The sequence below is a fragment of the Callithrix jacchus genome, chromosome 14 (genome assembly GCF_049354715.1).
Source record: "Callithrix jacchus isolate 240 chromosome 14, calJac240_pri, whole genome shotgun sequence".
NCBI lineage: Eukaryota > Metazoa > Chordata > Mammalia > Primates > Cebidae > Callithrix > Callithrix jacchus.
In genome coordinates, this window is record NC_133515.1 from 38,432,200 (window position 1) to 38,450,702 (window position 18,503).

Sequence of the window (18,503 nt, forward strand, 5' to 3'; positions counted from 1 at the left end):
GTCTGCAACTGTGTTCCTTTCACAGCTCACCACAGAATTATCATGAAATTCATTTATAAGAATTCATCCAGATTCTTTGGGACATTTGTATAAGCATTTATAGAAAGTGTTTTCTAGCCCTTTTGTGGTCAATTTCAAGTTAAGATATCATTATTATGCTTGCAGAAAGTAGTCACTTTCCCCCTTCTTTTCTTTTTCACCCACAATCTGTTAAAAAGCCAGACAGAGAGCATCTGAATTGAAAAGACACAGTCCAAGATACACCAGAATGTGTATAAATAAACACTCTGAGAATTTTACCAGACCTTGAACACAGTAGCCTATATTTTAGTAGGACATCATTTTAAAACATGCTTTGCCACAACTCAGGGTTTTAGAAGCCTGGAGAGATGGAGATGAAAGGAAGAGAAGAAAGAGCCTCTCTTAGGCAATGTGGGTAATTCCCTCAGTACATAGAGTGATCTGATAGTGAAGAGGAAGACTCCTCTAACTGCAAATTCCTCCATTCACCTAATGGCTGCAGTCCCACCATGGTAGACCTCTTTCAGTTCTTCCTACAATTAGGGATGTAGATGCTACCAGGAAAGATAATACGCAACAATGATTTCCTTCTCCAATAGGGTGATTTAGATTATCAGTGCCTTTTTGACCTAACAGCTACCTGAGAGGAAATAAATCAGGATACCAAAAAAGGTGTGTATGTCTAGAGGGATGTGGGTGAAGAAAAGAGGATGTACACAGCAAGGTGGGATGGGTGAAAGGGTGGGGGCCCAAGGAGGGGTATGGGCACTAGGAGATGTAGGCAGGGGTATCCAGGGGGACTAGGGATGCTCAGAGAAATGGGGTCTAGTGGGGAAGCCAAGAAGAAGAGAGCTGGACAGATGGTCTTCAGCAGTGAGCATTGCCTTGGGTGAGGACCCTTGAGTAGAAGATCTGACCACTAGGGAGTGAAAGGCAGCAGCATATGGGCCCAAGGATTCCAGAGGTTGGGAGGAGGGGTGGGGTAGGAGACTGGGAGGAAGAAAGACAGTATAGTGCAATGCCTCCTACTTCACCAAACTCCGCCCTGCTGAGGCCAGCAAGACCCCTGTGGATGCTCTTCCCAGTTAGCTTCCAGCCAGCCTCACTGCTGCTGTTCCCAAGGTCAGTATCCAAAAGCTGGTTGCCCAATCATGTGGGAATGAGTCAGGGCCCTGCCAGTCTGGTGGGGCATGTGTGTGGGTGGGAGCCTGGGGGACTTGCACAAGCCTGGACCGCTGAGATCACCAGAGAAGGCCAGCTGCACACGAAGCCCTAAAGTGGATCCTCCAAAGACATGGAGACAGGGGCACCAGGCAGTAGGATTTCTGGCTTCCCCTCTGGCTTAGTCCTTGTATGAGCCCTATCACTTCGCAGACATATTCCATGTATTAACAGGAATAATGGGTCCTGTCCCTGTCAGCCCCTGTAGTTAAGGAGAGGGCTAAGGAGGTGTTCGACTCAATGCCCCTGACATCCCCAAGCTTGACTTTATGTTCCAGGACTGGCACCTGCCTCTCCTGGGCTGGAGAGTGGCATCAGTGCCTCTCAGGGGCTGCTGGTCCAGCCCAATCTGGTGGCTTCCCTGGGCCTCTGTCAGGGAGGAATGGACCCTTTTCAGAGTAGCATTGACCTCCAGATCACCAGCCAGCTTGGGTTTAGGGGAGGGGGATGAAGGATGCTGGGTGTCCAGCCCAGATCAGCCCAATCTTAGGAACTGCAGAGCCAACCTAGGCCTATAGCAAGCTTGGGATGCAACCACCTCCATCCCCAAAACTATCTGCTGAGCAAAGGCAGGCAGCCAAGCTGGTGAGAGTGAAAAAGCACATTACTAGAGATGGTGCAGAAAGCAAGTTAGAAATGGAAGAGCCTGACCCTTCCTCTAGACATGTGCTTGTCAATTCTGAGTGAATGTCAACGAAGAAACTCTCTGCAGTGATTCCAAGAGGGTACACCTCTAAGGGGCATGTGTGCATCTCATAGGAAGAGGGAGAATTTTTTAACTCCTTGCAACCACCGCCACACTCACCTGCAGAAATTCTAAATCACCTTTCAGGTGAAAATGGGTGCAATAGTGACAGCCAACAAGGTTCAGAATCGATGTACTGAGCACCTTCTGTGTTCTGGGAGTATTGGGGCAGACCCAGGTAACGAACCACATTCCACTATGTCATATCCCTCTGGACTTGTTAGAGCACAACAGTTTATTTAATCACAAGACAGTCCAGTCACAAGATAGGAAGGTCTGAAGCAAGCCCAACTTCACCCTTAGGGTGTGATGAGTCTTGAGGAAAGTGACCTGCTGGCCCGACCTGATCCCAGACACTCAGCCCGGCAGGACAGGCTGATGTCACAGTCACAGGCACAATCCGCAGCTCTGGTGGAAGCAATCAGTGAACGGTGGGGGACCAGGCTGGTTAGACTCACAGGTGGGTGGAGTGCAGTGGCAGGCAATATTGTCAGAGTGGCACTTGGAATTCTGGTCAGGCAGGTTATCTACAGCCAGGAATCTGCAGCTTTGCTCCAGGATTTGGAATAGTTCTCCAGTCTGTGGCTGGGGAACTGGTAGATGCAGGCAGTGAGGTGGCGGGTATTGGGAGGTTACCAGGAAAGGAACCCAGGAGAGAGGCCAAAGGGACAGCAAATGGGGTTCAGGCCTTGGATCTTGGGAGTTGGCCCTGGGCCACCTTGTCGTGGATCAGAGGAGGTTGTAATGGGGGAAAATGAATGACACAAAATCATGACAGAATATGGACTGGATAGAACCGTGAGCCTGCAGAGCAAGAGAGCATGGGCCTCGATGAGGAATCAGGAGCTGGGTGTAAGGGTGGGTTCCTGAACAGCAAGAAGTCTATTGTCTGCCTCTTTTTTCCCCCTTGTGAGACAGAGTCTTACTCCGTCACCCTGGCTGGAGTGCAATGGTGCGATCTCAGCTCACTGCAACCTCCGCCTCCCAGGTTCAAGCAATTCTCTTGCCTCAGCATCCCAAGTAGCTGGGATTACAGGTGTGTGCCACCACGCCTGGCTATGTTGTCTGCTTCTTTCAGGTGCACAACTGTGGCCTCCACTAGCCTAGGTAAAGCCTTTGCGTGAACTAAAAATGGTGTGCCTCTTTTGGGCAGACCAGTTGAGTACACACACCAGAGGCATACAGACACACCTTTGTTCAAAGAGAAAGGCTCTACTTCCTCTGGCAGGTGTAGCCCTGAAAATAGAGCCTGCACTAGATTCCAGCACCCACTTGCTCACTTGGTCAGCATCTGTGCCGCCAATAAAATGCACATCTATCCATGGATGCCCTGGGAATGGCTCAGGGAGAGGGCGTGTGAACCCACCCGTTCTCCCCGGTAGTGGGCAAGCCTAGACCTCCCAGCATGGAGCAGGGACCGTGGGTGGGCTTAACTCTGTGATGGAGGAAGTGATATTGAAATCAACTTGTCTTTGTGCTCTTGAAAAACACCTCAGCGGTCACCCTGCAGTGTAGTCTGTAATTAATTCCTTGTTCATTCCACGTTGGAATTTCAAGAATCAGTGCTAATAACACCCTTTCCTATTCTTGCAGCCGCAGAGTCATAGCTGGAGAGAGAATGATAAGCTGGGTAGCCTCAGCCACAGGCCCCCAGCTACAATCCTGACCTGCAGGTTATAATAATTACCAGTAACAACTAACATTTATGGTGCACGTTGCAATTTAAGTGCCTTCACGTACATTCTCTCACTTGCTCCCTATGAGGCAGGGATTCTTGGCAGTCCTTTCACAAATGAGAACACAGACAAGATCTTATGGGGCCAGATGGTTGGTATTTGCATGGGAGTTCCCTGGAGCCTGACTGCCTGGGTTCCACTCCCAGTCTGACCATTTCCTGGCTCTGTGACATAGAGCAAGTTGCTTTTCCTTTCTGTGTCTTAGTTTCTCTATGCATGAAATGGAGCTATTTCATGCATGAGGTGACTATAGCAGTTAAAATACTTAGAACAGTCAGTGCCTAGCATGAAACATATGAGCCCAGCATAGAATCTCTGCTTTCATAGCCTCATCTGAAAACAAGGTCCACCAAAGTGTGCAAAAATCTCACATCTTTTGGTAGTCCATTTGTGGTGCAAATAAAATTGGATCAGATTGCAGCATCACATTGGGAAATTAAATTCCTGGTAAGTTTCTTGAGCAGAACTTAGCCCCCACGAGGCTGGGTACTCAGAGAAGGTGCCACAGATGCCGTTGACTAGGTTGAGGAGAGCAGGTGGAATGGGCTCTGGCTGCACTGGGCAGTATGTACCCTCTGCACAGAGGCAACTGGCCAAAAGTGGCCAAAAGGAGATACTGACCCAAAGCACCCCATGTTCCCATTTTTCAGCAGAAGCCCAAAACCCTGACTTTTAATGTGAAGTATCCTGATTTCCAACTTCAGCAACTCTTTCAAATTTCTTCTACTGTGTGGGCCAGACCGGACCCAGCTGCAAGCAGCCAGCTTGTGCTGCCTCTCCCAGTTGCCTGCTCTGATTGCCACCCCTGGGAGCCTTTAGTGCCTGCAACCTCACACACTTCTCTCCAGGTTTGTTCTTGTCTGTCCCCATGGTGGACACCAGCCTACTTGGTCCTCTCCCTGAGGTCCATAGGTGGTAAAATGTCAGCCATGAAAGTCATGGGTGTTCTACCTGGAGTACTTCTGAGGGAAGATGCCACAGACAATCAATTACTCAATTACCATGGAGGATGAAAAAGAACGTGCTACATTAAATAAGATAGAATGAAACATTCTCTGGCATGTGAACATCCAGTGGGAAGTGTTACATCAGCTTCACACACAGGTGAGATGCCATGTGCTCACTCTAATGTTTTTAACACTTATCTCAGGGGAACGACTTGACACCACATGAAAACCTCTTATTAAGGGGAAGAACTTCAACGTCATCTCTGCCAACCTCTTGTGTTACAGATGGAGATGCTGAGAGAGTCCTGCATGAGATCCCAGAGCTAGAACACAACACAGGGCCGCCATGTGCTCGCTCAGCCCACTCTTCATTTTCATGTGCAATGCCTCCTTTCCAGGGCCTGGGATTTCCCTCCTTAAGGCAGATCCACATATCTGTCATCCCAAGCATGTTCTTAGGAGGCACTTCCTGAAAGTGCTAGGTAATAACACAGCAGTTTACATTTGTAGGGTGCCATGCATGATCATCCAAGGGCCTTCGTTTGTTTCTCTTTCCTGACAGAGGCATGAGACGTGGAAACAAGAACCCATGCCCAGGGTCCGGAGAGCTGGGCTGTCGTCTGCACCACTGACAAGCTGTGTAACTTCATGGGAGCTATTTGGCTTCTTCAGCCTTCTCTCTTCTTTTCTTGCTTTGGCTGATATCAGCCATACCTTAGTATTGGCATAATTATTATAAGTTTTCCCCAGCCACTGGTTGAAGACATGTTGCTGAGTAACTGTGATGTGAGGCCCTGACTCCAGTCCAAGGATGCTTCTTGACTGACACCTTGAAAAATGACACAAGGACCCTGAATCCACCAAGAGGAGAACTGCACACACAGAGACACACACAGGCCTGCAGGTACATCCATGCCCTGCAGGGTGGGGCAGACAGAAGGCTGCTGAGAAGGTGGCCCTCAGGAACCCACCCCTGGCAACTACCACCGTTCATTGCCCCTGCAAGCCAGACTTAAGGTCACCCAGGCCTTCCTGGCACTAAGGGCCAGCAGACACCTTGGCTGGGCTGGCAGCCCCTCTACCCAGCTGGCTACTGGCATGGGACGCCTTCTCCTTGACTTTTGAACCTATTTTGCAATCCTGGTTCAGGCTGAGACCAGACTTTTAGTAGTGAGTTACAGAGACAATGATCTCAGCAAGACTGAGGCAACAGGATTAGGGCTGAAGTCAGTCAAGAACCGTACCTGTCAAACAAGAAAAAATAAATAAAGATTGAAAAAAAAGGACCGTACCTGTGCTCACATGTGTGCCAATAAAGTTACATAAGCGAGTAGTGTCTAAACTTGAGGGGATCAACGTTGGAGTTAGAAAGGATTTTCCTGAAGGGGACAGCCAGGGACTGAGGAAGAAGAACTTGTGAGAGAATATATGGCAGGGACAGAATAGCCTGCGGCCTAGGCTAGCTGTGTCATTGGATCCTAATTAACTTGGGAACATATCTTCATCTTACGGACTAAAAATGGACTTCCCTCCATTTATAAGGAGGTAAAATAGTAGTTGATATCTAGTAAATGCTTGCAGTATTCCAGGTGCTATGTTAAGCACTTTGCATGTGTGTCTAATTTAATTCTCACAATGAATTAGGGTTCTACTGTTATTCCTGTTGCCCAGATGCAGAAACTGAGGTTTACAGAAGTTTAGTTATTTGCTACCATAAAGGAGTGATACATTTTGCAGGGGAAGTCTTCACAGAAGTGGTGATGTTGAAGTCATCTTAAAAACCAAGTAGCTATTTGTCAAGTAGGCAGCACCAGGAAGAGGAAAATGGACAGGGGGTTACTTTAAGAAGAGGGATCAGCTTGCAGTGAGGCTCAAAAACAAGAAATGACCTGGAAAAGCCCACTGGGATTAGACAGTGAAAGGCTAAATAGGGAGTTGGACAATCATGCATTATTGGGGTTTTTTTGGTAGGAGAGTCACATGATCAGATTTATTGGGTGGAATAATGATTTTAGAGTGCCTTTTGGAATAATGTTTTGTCTTCTTCATTTATTATGGCTACAATTTACTCATTTTGTTTGTTTGTTTGAGACGGAGTCTCACTGTGTCACCCAGGCTGGAGTACAGTAGCACAATCTCGGCTCACTGCAACCTCCGCCTCCCGGGTTCAAGCAATTCTCCTGCCTCAGCCTCCTGAGTAGCTAGGACTACAGGCATGCACCACCACAACTGGCTATTTTTTGTATGTTTAGTAGAGACAGGGTTTTGCCATGTCATCCAGGCTGGTCTCAAACTCCGGATCTCAACTGATCTTCCCGCCTCAGCCTCCCAAAGTGCTAGGATTAAGGTGTGAGCCACTGCACCCAGCCAATTTACTCTTAATTCTCCATCACTTGCATCTTATTCCCTATTTTATTATCCTAGTGTAGTGTGTATTTGTGCCACCTATTTAAATCCTCTTGGGAAGGAGACAGGAAATAAATACCTGCTTACTTACAAATACATGAGGATATACACCATATAGGTAGCATGCGGGCCAGGGAAGAGAAGCTGTCAAAAGAGACCAAGAAGAGGGCATTGGAGAAACAGACAGTGTGGTAAAGAGATAGGTCACAGAAGCCAAGAGGAGACAGCATTAGAAAGAGGGAGCAGCTGGCTGGCAGCATGTCACATGTTGCCAAGAGGTTAAATTGGATGAAGACTAAAAAAAGGCCTTGGGATTGAGAGATGAGAAGGTCACCAGGACCACAAGGACACTTCATTGCCCTCTTGAATCAGACACAAATGGGAGATGAAGAAGTGGAGGCAACAGGACAGAAACACAAGTTCAAGAAATTTGTAAGCAGGAAGAAAAAAGAACCGTGGATTAAATGAGGTGAGGAAGCATTTATTTTCTTGTTTTCTCTTATAGTTTTTAGCGAGTGGATGCAAACGCAGATGGGAAGGTAAGCTTCAACAGGACGCCACCACCGCCAGGAGGAAGCAGGAAGGAAACGGTAAACTCAGAGGTGGAACAAACCCTTTGGCAGTGGAGATAACCGCCATGGAGATGGTGAGAAAGCTCAAATCTAAGTTCTGGGTTTCCCTTGGAATGACAGCTGAGGGATTGACCTGTGCATGGTGATTGGAGGAATCTGAGAAGCAGATTTCTATGCTTTCACTTACAGAAATACTGTGGGAGGCATTGCTCCAGAGGCAGACTCCTGGCACTCCTATTCCTGCCCCCAACCCTCACACACACTCAGTGAACGTCTGCAGGGACAGTCCCTTCTCTGGGCCTTTTTTTCCTGCCTGAGGCTCCTGGTGGGAGTGATGTACCTTGGGGAAGTCTCAGCAGAAGAAGTGGAGCACACAGGCAGGAGGGAAGGAGGGTGGCAGGGAGAGCATAAACGGGGGCTTGCCCAGGCCGGCTCAAGGCTCAGGGATTCCACATTCTAATTCCAGCTTCTCTTAAAGGGCTGGGTTCTCTCTGATTGATGGATAATTCCTGTTCTGCCTACTGTACAATCGTGCTTCCATTTCCATTCCAAAGAGGAACTCAAAGAAACTTATATCCAAAAAAAAGGATTAAAAAGTAGTGGTGACTCGGAAGGGCGAGGCCTGTGGCTGCTGTCATGCAGCCTATTCCTGCGTGCTTATATAATCACAGTGCAACCATGAGTCACAGCCTGACAGCCAGACTGAAACGTGATTAAGTCCTACAACCCTCCTGCCTGGAGCAGGGCAAGGCTTGCTGTTTAACCCTCTGCTGCTAGAGCCTAGGGCAGAAGGTGCTGTCCTTGGGTAGAGAGCTCCTCCAGATGGATGAGTCCAATGAATTAGGAAAGAATCCCTACCTGCATAAATACTTCTCTGAGACATCAGCCAAAGGTCTTTCATTCCACAGATGCAGATACTCCTGGGAGAGGTGACACATGGAATCCCTGAATTTTAAGGCCGAGAAAACTTTGGACTTACCCAAGGTGAGTTATCCTCTTTAACAGATGAGGCTACCAGGGCCCAGTATCCAGTGAGAGACTAGCAACCACTCCAGGTCACACTGTGAGGTAGCAGCAGAGTGGGGACTTGAACCCAAGTCTCCTGGCAGCAAGTCCAAAATGTGGCAGCCATGATGATTTATTAAGAATATTGTCCCTCTATATTCCAGGCTGGAAGCCAAGTGGTTCCACTCTTCACCATAGCCTGTGTGCACCTGTGTCTTCACACAGTCCTAGCAAGAATGACCTTAAAAGACCTGTTCCTTAATCTCCAAGCTCTACTTAAAAGTCTCTCAGCTGGAATTCTGGAGAAAACAATATTTGGATTCAGGTCAAATGTCCAGCTTTGGAATCTGTCCACATGGATGTGGTCGTGTCTGACACTTCCTAGCTCAGTGACTTTGGGCATCTATTAGAGTTTCAGTCACCTCATCTGTAAAATGGGGATAAAAACAGTAGTGTTGTTGTGAAATAATATGTGAGAAGTGCCTGTTGCAGTGCCTGGGATGCGACAAGTGGTAGTTGCCACCATTTCCATTCCAAAGATGAACTCAAAGAAACTTGTATCCAAAAAAATGGATTAAAAAGTAGTGGTGACTCAGAAGGGCGAGGCCTGTGGCTACTGTCGTGCCGCCTATACCTGCATGCTTACACAATTGCAAAGCAACCGTGTTAGAAGCACAGCTGCCTTCATGAAGGACAGGGGATTCTTGCCAGAAGCACCCAGAGAATGCTGCCTTCAGGCTGACCCCAGACACTGACAGGCCTCATGATAATCTCAGTGCAGAGCTCTTCTATAAAGACCTTAAAGCTCCACGAATAAGCTAGACACTATGTGACCTGAATCTCATCCAGGCCCCTGCCCTATGGTTCCTGACACTCTGGTATGAAAAGATCTAGATTGCCACATCCTACCTGGTGTTATCTCTGGCAGTGGCAGCAGAGGATTGTCTGATGGGGAAATGGCTCCACAAAAGGTTAAAACGCCATCCCCTTCCCCAGACGTCTGTCCTGGTTTCACTTAATAACCAAATGATTCTGTCATCCAAGAGATCATCTAGATCGCAAACACATCTTTTGTTTTTATAATTGAGTCCTATTCAAACATGTTTAAAGCCTGTATTCTAGGGGAAGGGGATCTGTAAATATTAACAGTAATGAGAGAAGCACTGGATTGGGGACAGCAGGAAGAGGGGAAGGGAAGGTGAGGAGATGGCTTGAAATAGAGAAGAAAGTAAAAGTCTGCACACTGAATGGTGAGACCCCCTCACCCTTCCCCTGCTTATTTCCAAAAATGCTTGCAATCAGGTTCATATCCTGCAGTAAAGAGACTAGAGGATCTTAATCCAGAAAATTGAATCACACTGGAAGAAAGCCCTACAGATCCTACAGATACTGGCATTTGGAAGCGCCTCAGTGCAAAAATCCTGTCATTGCACAATTGTACTGTAGCAGTTGGCCTCAACCCCATCAGAATCAACACCTTCTTTTTTGTTTTTTTTTTAACAGTTTTATTGAAGTATAATTGATATACAATAAAGTGCTCATGATTAAGATGTTCAATTTGGAAATGTCTGACATAGGCATGCACTCATGAAATGATCACCAAAATCAAGATTAAAAAACACAGCCATCCCCCAAAAGTTTCCTTGTGCCATTCATTGCTGTTCTCTGTCCCAGTCCCCATTGCCAGGCAATCACTGATCTTCTTTTTGTCACGATAGGGTTAGCTTACATTTTCAATAATTTTATAAAAATTGAATTATACAATGTCTTTTTTTTTTTTGTATGGAATCTTCCTCTGTCATCCAGGCTGCAGTGCAGTGGCATAATCTCTCCTCTCACTGCAGCCTCTGCCTCCCAGGTTCAAGTAATTCTGCTTGCTCAGCCTTCCAAATAGCTGGAATTACAGGCACTCACCACCATACCTGGCTAATTTTTGTATTTTTAGAAGAGATAGAGTTTTGCCCTGTGGCCAGGCTGGTCTTGAACTCCTTACCTCAAGTGATCCACTGCCTCAGCCCTCCAAAGAGCTGGGATTATAGGTGTGAGCCACCATGCCCAGCCAATATGCCCTCTTTTTGTCTGGCTTCTTTCACGCAGCATAATTATTTTGCGATTTGACCATGTTGCAGGTAGCTTTAACCTTCTTTTTAAAGCAAAAATATTAAAATATCTCTTTTACTATGTGAAATTAAATTCATAGTTAAAATAATCAACTTACACTTTTTAAAAAATTATAATGTCCTTACAAAGGAGAAAAAAAAGAAAGTAATTCATGGTCCAAGATGGTTTGCTATGTAGGCACGTGGGCAGCATACCTGGGAGACATAATGAAGTAGTTAGATGCTTTCATCTTTTTACAGTGAATAGGTTCAACCTTAAAAGAAGGCCATATTCAACTGAATATTACGGATACCATTTTTATTTGATTTTGTCATGTTTCTTATATTTGCCATCTTGAAATAAAGTCGAAGTTAGTAGAGTGAAACCCCTCGGGGTAAAAGGGATGACTGCAGACCATTATCTGCATATTTGATCATGAGCAGTGCTGTGCCAGTGACATGTTTTTCTAAATGGTGACAACTCTTGGTTAGGTTCTAAACAAAACAAAGTCCAGTCTCCTCTCAATTTACATAGTAGCTGCATTTTAAAAAATCACAGGATATATTAAATCCATGTGAAAAAAATGTTCATATTTATATATGAAGCTGAGCTGATATCAAGAATCAAATCATTGTAAAGAGCTTTTCATCTAGATGACTGTGCAGTGGGACATACAGTAGGACCCAACAGGGTTGCCAGATTTGGCTCATAAACATCTAATATTTCAGACATACTAATACAAAGAATGTATTTGTTGTTTATCCAAAATTCGATTTTAACTGAGTGTCCTGCACTTTAGGTGGCAGCCCTAGACACAGGACAATCTCTGTTGTGTGGAACTGTCCTGCAATCCAACTACCATTATTGGTTCCCACATATGAAATGTTAGTAGGCACCCCAATACCTGTGATAACTAAAAAGCCTCACAGCTTTCCAAACTGCCCAGGAGCTGCCCCTACGGAGAACCACAGTCCTGCAAAGAAGATCACCAGAAGCAAGCCCTACTCCTGCCCATAGAGCCCCCAACAGCTTCTTAGTGATTGATTCAAATATTAATGAATGGCTAAGGATCCACAGACATTTGGAAAAGACCCCCAAGGCGAAAAACAAAGCCAGAACAGACAGAGAAAAGGGACCTGAAGAAAAGAACAAGAAGAAAAACAACTTTAGGGGAAAAACTGTATGTATTCTTTGGAAAGATAACAGCAAGAAGAGGATACTATAGAAGGAGGAGGAGGAGAAACAGGAAACCTAAAAGAGCAGTTGGAAATTAAATATGATAGCCACAGTCAAAAAAAAAATTCAATAGGAGGGGTGGAAGATAAATTCAAGAGAATTTTCTTGAATTATTTTATTTTCTTGAATTATGTTATTTTCTTGAATTATGTTATTTTCCCCAAAAACAAAACAAAATAGCTAAGAGGCAAACAACAGGGAAGAAAATGAGCTGGAAAATTAGAGGATCAATTCAGTGAGTCCAATATTCAATTAATAAGAATTCTGGAAAAAGAAAACAAAAACTTGAAAGAAAAAATTTATCAAACAAATAATCAGAAAAAATGCTTCAAACAAAAAGAGTAATAGGGCTCATCAGTTTCCTGAAAAAGAATATAACTTATATCATGATCATATTTCAGAACACAAGGAAGGAATAGAAATTTCTAAAGATAAAAAAAATTACATCCAAATAACTAAGAATAAGAATGGCCACTTCTTAAATGTAATTTTTAAAAAAAGCATTCCAGATTCTAAGAGGAAAAATTATTTTCAGTCTAAAATTCTATACCCAGCCAAATTATCAATCCAGTATGAGGACAAAAAAATACAGACTTGAAAAATCTCAGAAAACTGTTCTCCCATGCACACTTTCTCAGGAATAGTTATTTAAGAACATGCTCCATGAAAATGAGAGGGTCAATAAATCAAAAAGAGAAAGACTTGGGATCCAGGAAATGAGACCAAACATAAGGGAGAGTCAAAAGGGATTTCCAGGTTGAGGAAGGTAAGGCTCAGTCGGAGTCATGCTGCACGGCTGTTCCCGAGAGCAACAAGTCAGCCTGAAGCAAGAGGATGGAGGCAGAAAAGTTATCTGCTAAGTTATTTAACAATGGGATAATCATGTTCAGATACTACCCAAAGGAACCAAGTAATTTAAGAAAATGGCAAGGACTAAGACTATACAAAAGTTTATAAAAATAAAAAATTTAAATATACTCCTTTGCTCTGCAATGAACAATGTTTCATTATATTATTATGACCATTTAAATATCATATTATATTATAAACTATTATAAAATATTATATTATTATGACTACATAATATAATTTCATTATAATATAATGAAATAAAATAATATAAATCTGAATAATAAAAACATAAATCTGAAATTAGATTTAATGAAAGCAACAATACAGTACAGCTATATTGGCAGAAAGGGGGGCAGGAAATGGGGGTGAAGAACAGAAAGGAAGTTATATCTCTTGTAGTTCATGAGAAAGCCAAAAGATAAAGTTTAAAATTGATGCTTCAAACCAGTGATATGCACATATCATGTAGAATAAAAAGAGATAAACAGCAAAGAAAAAAACTTAAGGAGTGTAGGAGTGGATGAGGCAGCAGACTGCTGTTTTTCATAGGAGACTTTTGCCATCAACTTTTAAAGCTATGCGTGTACTGCTTAGATAAAAGGAAAAATTAATTTCAAGAAATTAATGGCTGTGGTAGAAGTCGTCTGGAAATGTTCCAGCAGGAAGAACGGCTATGTTCTGACACTGAATTTAATCACTGAGCTACTCTCGACCTTGGGATAAGGCCAAGTAGACCGGCTCCTTTTGAAAAGGGAAACCAATGACTCCTTCTGATTAGAGAAGGCTCAGAGGGGAGGGGGTTTGGGAAGGACCCTGCTGTGCACACCTGCTAAGGCCGTAATCTCTTTCTCTTATTCAGTGTTTTGCCAAGTCACCAGGAGCAGGAAGCTGCTTTTTCTATTATACAGAGCAACAAAGGGGATGAGTGGTTTGATAATGAGGACTGATAACTGTCTAATACAGAGAAAGCATGGGCCTCCCACAGGCTTTAAATTACAACTTTGGTGGCATTGATCAGGGTTCTTGAAGTCGCAACTGGGACATGGAGAAGCCACAGAAGATGCAGTCTGAATGTTTTCTCAAACACAAGGAAAGACCTGGAATCAGATTAAACAAAGATTTCCAGTTATTGAAGCAGATGGGTGGGAAAAAAACAAAAACAAAATCCTAAAAGATGCTTCTATCTCTTTAAATCTTGTGCTGAATTGCAGATTGTGCATAAGGTAGAGATTAGAAATTGTTTCGTTGCTGTTCAATTTTAATGGAAAGTTTTATTTTGGTCAGAAAAAAACACAAATGGGTTATACAGGGTGTGACCATTTGTGACCAGTTAACCATACTTGGGAAAAACCTGTCTGCTTGGATCATAAGTCCAAAGCCAGCCTCCACTATTCACACAAGTGGCAGCTTTGCCTCAGCTACAGACCTGGAGCCTAGGAGGAGCAATCACCTTACACTGACATCGCCTAACCTAGGACTTGGTGAGAAACAGTGTGTCCCTTCTGAACCTGTGTATATTTTCAAACTAGGCTGTCTCAAGCGAGATCTGACTATTCGTACACGTTCATCACAAATTCTGACTGAGGCAATGTTGACTTGATTCTGCAGACCAAAATTTACTGCATCTCAGATACGTTTCAACAACTATTTCATTAAGATCCTTAGAACATAACATCTAATGTCTATCCAGTTAGATAGTGTGGGGGCTGGGGTGGGGGTTGTTGAGGCCGGGCTAAGGCCAGGCCTTCTTTTTTTTTTCTCTTTTTATTCACTGTCCAGTAATGGCTATAAGCAAGAGGCTGGACCTTCCTAACCCCAGCTCTGCACAACTCTGAGAGCCAAGCCTAGCTTCATCACTCGCTATGGGAGGCACTGAGGGCTTTGTGACAACATCACAGCCAAGTTCTCCCTCTGCCTAACTGCTTTCTTCCTTTTTCCCAATTTTAGGAATACTCCCTAATTCATGTGCATACTAATCCCTAAAAAAAACAAACAAAAAACAAAAACTTCTTTGAACATTTAATAAGAGCAGTGAAGATCTACAAACTAGAGACTGAGGTCATTTCCCAAGAGGTTTTTTACTGGACTTTGGCTGTTTTTTTCATAATCTATTTTAACTAGATGTTAAATGCTCCCCTCAAAATGGATTTGATTTGAAAACACAAAAGACAAAAGATGGGCATAGGACATAAATATAATGTGCAATTGTACCCTCAGTAGAATGAACTGACCTAAACTCTCAGAGGTGTCTTACGTGATTTTTTGTGTCTCAGCAGATCTGAAACCACTCTCTCAAACTGGAGAACTCTTGGCTGCCCCAACAACCTGTGGCAAAATCTCCCTTCACTGCTGATGGAGTTTGAGGTTCTGCTGGACTCTGGCTATAGTGGCCTGATCATTAGTCAAGAAATAGTCACTCATGTCCTCTTGTGCTCCATGGGGGACTCATGGTAGAGGAGGGTGTTAGCAGGATGGCTGTCTACACCAGCAATTCTTACAGCAGGTCATGGTGGAGTTCACAGGGTGTGCACATGTGAGAAAGAAAAGGTCCGCCTCACTCCCTGCCGTCCAACTTCCTCTAGGAATAACATGCTAACAACACAACTTCCTCCACTCCTCGGGTGACAGCTACTACTCAATTACTGCTGAGACGAGCACCATGTATCAAGTGATTAACATGTGCTAGGCCCATTTCTTATCTTATTCAACTCCCATAACAATCTCCAGAGAACATGGGTACCATTTTCCAGATGAGGAAACAGAGGCTTTTAGAGGTTAAGTAATATGCCAAAGACCACGTAGAGTTGGTATTCAAACTTACGCAATCTGAGCAGGCATCCTGTTTCTGTTTCTTTTACAAATAAATTCGAGTTGGGTTTCTGTCACGACCAAAAGAGTGTCATTCAACACGGAAAATTAATGTGATGGGCAAACCATGAAACCACAAAGCCAAAACCATGTTCTTCTTAAATAAGCCAGGCACAGAAAGACAAGCATCATATGTTCTCACTCATATGTGGGAACTAAAAAAGTGGATCTAATGAAGACAGAGAATAGATTGGTTGTTACGAGAGGCCAGGAAACTAGCGGGTGAGAGAGATAAAAAGAGGTTGATTGATAGGTAAAAATATGCAGTTTGATAGAAGAAATAAGACCAAGTGTTTGATAAATCAGTAGAGTGGCTATAGTTTATAATAATCTATGGTCTATTTCAAAATAGCTGTAAGAGAATAATTGCTTCTAGCAGAAATATTGTTAAAATGTCCACACTACCCAAAGTGATCAGAAAGAAAAGCATAAAGAAAAGACAGATATTTAAGGTGATAGATAACCCAACTACACTGATTTTCTCTTTACAAGTTATAGGAATGTGATAAATTATTGCATATACACTGAAAACATGTACATCTATTTTGTGTCAATAAAAATAATAAGGCTCAGCACAGTAGGTCACATCTGTAATTCCAATACTCTGGGAGGCTAAGGTGAGAGGATTGCTTGAAGCCAGGGATTCGAGATCAGCTTAGGCAACATAGTGAGACTGGATCTCTGCAACAAAGGAAAATAAACAATTAGCCAGGCATGGGGGTGCACACTTATAGTCCTAGCTACTTGGGAGACAGATGCAAGATCACCTGAGTTCAGGAGGCTGAGTCTTCAGTAAGCTATGATCACTCCACTGCACTCCAGCCTAGGTGACAGAGCGAGACTTCGTCTCAAAATAGTAATAATAATTAATTGCAATTTAAAAATAGGTTGGGCACAGTGGCTCATGCCTGTAATCCCAGCACTTTGGGGGGCTGAGGCGGGCAGATTGCTTGAGGTCAGGAATTCAAGACCAGCCTGGTAAATATGATAAAACCTCAACTCTAATAAAAAATACAAAAATCAACCAGGTGTGCTGGTGGGTGCCTGTAGTCCTAGCTATTTAGGAGGCTGAGCCAGGAGAATTGCTTGAACCCAGGAGGCGGAGGTTGCAGTAGCCAAGATCATGCCAACCTGAGTGACAGAGTGAGACTCCGTCACAAAAAAATAAATAAAAATAAAATTATAGGCCAGTCATGGTGCCTCACACTTATAATCACAGCTCTTTGGGAGGCCCAGGTGGGTGGATCACCTGAGGTCAGGAGTTTGAGACCAGCCTGGCCAACATAGCAAAACTCTGTCTCTACTAAAAATACAAAAATTAGCCAGGCAGGTTACAGGCACCTGTGGTCCCAGCTACTCGGGAGGCTGAGGTGGGAGGATCACTTGAGCTCAGGAGGCAGAGATTGAAGTGAGCCAAGATTGTGCCACTGTACTCCAGCCTAGGCAACAGAGTGAGACTCCATCTCAAAAAATTAAAATAAAATAAAATATTAATACACCTCACCCACGCACTCCCAATGTCCCTTAATCCTTTTTGTTCTTTTTTTCCACATAATGCCATATACTTTATTTATTTCTTTCTGTATATTGCGGATTATTTCTCTTTCCCTACTGGAAGGTAAACACCTAGAATAGTGCCGGGCCAGACGATAGTCTTTAAATAAGTATTTGTTGAATAAACGAATGAATGAACACTGAGAGAGAAGTAAACAGACAGGAAGATATAAGTTCTTTTCTCCTTCACCTCTGCAGCAACCCTCTAATTTCCATCTGTATGAGTCTAACATGGAGACAGCCAGCAAGGAAGAAATGTGGTTTGCGGAGTTCCAGCCCCAGCATCACAGACTGTAAAAAAGTGAGCTTATGGCTGAGAAACAATATAACTGAAACACACACGCACAATTTTCCTGCACTAATCTTCCCAATATAGTTATATTTCCATTTTTGTTTAAATTTATTTTATTCTTGACATTTTTGGGAGGGTGTTTCACATTTTTATTGGGAGCCAGGGGAGGTGGTCACAGGTTCTTCAGCCACTCCAGGCGGGGCCCCTGGGGTTTCTGGGGGTGGCTGGGTACATCAGGCATGTTCCCATCAGGGCAGACAGGCACTGTGTAGTTGTAGGACGTGGCCTCGTTGATCATAACAGAGTACTTGAAGTAGGGGCTGATTGGGGGCAGAATTACAGTGAGGCTCCCAATGAAGAAGGACACGACCAGGACTGGCCCCTTGGCCCAGGCATTCTTGAGAAGGGCGCAGAGTCTTGCGGTCATCTTGGTCTCGGTGGCGACAGCAGCGAGGACCAACATTATTTTTAATATAGATTATTATTTGCAGCTGAGCCACATAGTGTACAATGATTACATTTCCTTTCTTGTACAATTTACTGTTTTTCCAGGACTTAATAATTGCCTACCTTTCTTCATCTCAATTTCATTCCCCAAATTCCCACATAAAACTCCTCTCAATACAGTCAAACACATCAGGAACCCATCAGCTCATTTATTTTTCATGACTACATGCTTCAGGGCAGTCCTCTGTCCTCTTGTATTTTTACGTTTAGCTTCTTTGTTTCTAAGATTACTTCCCATATTCTCTAACAGCCTCTTGATATAATTTTCCACATATTCAAATGTATCTGATGATTCATCTGTTATTTTATTTTCATTCCCCATGGAGTCCTGTACCTCTCCTGCTACAAACTGGATTGTTTCTTCTTGAGGCCTGCTAGACAGCCGTCCTGGAACTTCCCTTCCCTGTGATTATTCTGAATGTCTTCTCCTATGTCGAATCC

The 18,503-nt window shown here is 43.9% G+C and overlaps 1 long non-coding RNA gene and 1 pseudogene across 1 annotated transcript; one reads left to right on the plus strand and one right to left on the minus strand.

The window, feature by feature from the left end:
* The first annotated feature begins 7,446 nt into the window (after nt 1-7,446).
* LOC118147470 (uncharacterized) lies at nt 7,447-15,721 on the plus strand. The gene is made up of 3 exons (XR_004733900.3): nt 7,447-7,545; nt 8,557-8,632; nt 15,118-15,721. It is a non-coding gene; the product is annotated as an uncharacterized LOC118147470 (long non-coding RNA).
* Nucleotides 15,722-17,727: 2,006 nt separating this feature from the next.
* LOC103787884 (NADH dehydrogenase [ubiquinone] 1 alpha subcomplex subunit 3 pseudogene) lies at nt 17,728-17,982 on the minus strand (annotated as a pseudogene).
* Nucleotides 17,983-18,503: the final 521 nt, after the last annotated feature.